Source organism: Mustela nivalis, assembly GCF_964662115.1.
Source record: "Mustela nivalis genome assembly, chromosome: 3".
In the NCBI taxonomy this organism is placed as follows: Eukaryota; Metazoa; Chordata; class Mammalia; order Carnivora; family Mustelidae; genus Mustela; species Mustela nivalis.
In genome coordinates, this window is record NC_139022.1 from 29,724,415 (window position 1) to 29,726,631 (window position 2,217).

General features: G+C 35.9%; 1 pseudogene across 1 annotated transcript; it reads left to right on the top strand.

Moving 5' to 3' along the window:
• The first annotated feature begins 714 nt into the window (after window positions 1-714).
• On the top strand, window positions 715-1,675 carry LOC309861991 (olfactory receptor 2T2-like; annotated as a pseudogene). The gene has a single exon. The product of its transcript is annotated as an olfactory receptor 2T2-like (transcript).
• The last annotated feature ends 542 nt before the right edge of the window (window positions 1,676-2,217 follow it).

Sequence of the window (2,217 nt, forward strand, 5' to 3'; positions counted from 1 at the left end):
TGGAACCTGCTTGGGATGTTCTCTCTCCCTCTGCCTGTCCTTCCCTCTCCCTATCTCCCTCAAAAGTAATAATAATAATAATAATAATAATAATAATGATTTATCATTAAAAAATAATAAACAGCAGCACCCAATAACTAAATTCATCTAGATTTATTGGGTCCATCTTTATTTTCTATCAATTTATGAAATCACAAGTGTGTGTCAATGTATGATCTTAATAATGTAATAATCTTCACTACAGAGAAAAACTTAAATTCAATCAACCCTTGAATTTTTTTTTTTTTTTTTTTTTTGCAAAGCAATATGGAGGGGAAGGTGCAGTTACCAACCTCAGGAAATATTTAATCTAAATTAATAAGCTTATAAAAAATTTAAAGGAGACAGTTCAGAATAAAATAAAGCAAATTTTGAAAGTGGTTTTGTATAAACTATTGTATTTATATTTCATGCCCAGCCCACAGAGATATAGACCTATGATTACCTTTCACAGATAATGAAAGTGTTATAGTTTATCTGTCTAATATCACATAGACCATAATTATACCAATATTGAAACTACAATTCAAAATTATTCTGAATTCTATATTCTTTCCTTTATCCCATGCTGCTTCTGACATATTATCCATAGTTGGCCCTGCCCAAGTATCAATTATTAATTATCATAGCAACATTTTGCCTTTGGAGCCCCAGGAGCTACCATGTGGCATGAGCATGAAGGCCATTCTCCAAAATACCACCAACTTTATCCTCTTGGGCCTCATCACACATTCTGCATTCCCGGGCTTACCTTTGCAGTGGTCTTCTCCATTTTTCTTTTTTCTTTTTTCTTTTTTTTTTTTTTGGTGGCTGTAACAGCCAATGTGATCATGATTCTGCTCATCCATGTGGACTATCACCTACATACACCCATGTACTTTTTACTCAGCCAGCTTTCATGGACACAGTTTACATTTGTATAACTCTTCCCAAATGCTGCAAGATCTTCTATCCAAGAAAAAGATCAGCTTCTTTTTGGGACATACTTCAGATCTTCCTCTACCTAACTCTAATTGGAGGTCAATTTTTCTTGCTAGGCCTCATGGCTTTTGGCCGGTACCTGGCTGTGTGCAAACCCCTGGGATATCCTCTCCTCATGAACTGCAGGATTTGTTTGTTCATGGTGGTAGGCTTCTGGGTTGGTAGCTCCTTAGATGGATTCATGCTGACCCCCTTCACCATGAGTTTCCCCTACTGATTAATTTCCCGAGAAATTAATCACTTTTTCTGTGAGAGTCCAGCAGTACTAAAAATGTCATGTCTTGATACATCACTCTGTGAGACTCTGATGTATGCCTGCTGTGTGCTAATTCTGCTCATCCCTATATCCATCATCTCTATTTCCTATAAATGCATCTTGCTTACCGTCCATTGGATGAACTCTGCTGAAGGCCAGCATAAAGCCTTTGCTAACTCTTCCTCCCATATTTTGGTGGTGAGAATTTCCTATGGTGCAGCCTTCTACACAAATGTGCTGCCCCATTCTTACCATACACCAGAGAAAGACAAGTTTGTATCCACCTTCTATACCATCCTCACCTCAATGGTCAGCCCACTCATATACATTTTGAGGAATAAAGATGTGGCCACAGCTCTAATAAAATGCTGGGAAGATGATCCTCCTCTTGAACAATGAGAGTGCTGGGTTTGTACAGGAAATACTAGAGGGGGCCAGATACACACATCATTTGTGTTGTAGCCACTGGCACACACTTATTCCATAAAATATGCTTTTGATTCTGGAGAAATATTCACTGTGATTTTTGTAATCCTGAATTATCAATAGGTAAAATCATATCTTTGCAAAAACTACATAGGAACAATAAGCAAAGACTACAAGTATCATAATTGGCCAATTCTCTAGTCTGGATTCACTGTAAAACTTTTTCCAGAAAACTTTTTCCAAAACTTTGCTCCTTCTCTTCAAGTAACACCGTAAATAATCCCAAACGGAGCAAATGCCCCCTTTAAGAGTACTGAATAAATATTTTTATATTACACATGTTTATGTGTCTTTTGCATCTATATTATTGATCAATTTTTGAACAGAAATTGAAGGAGCAGTCACCATATCCTTGAGTATTTAATGTTCAAACATTCATATAAATTAAATATTTTCTAATGGTAATGTAGCAGCTTTATTTAGGAAAATTTTATGAAAATAATTTAATTGTATTT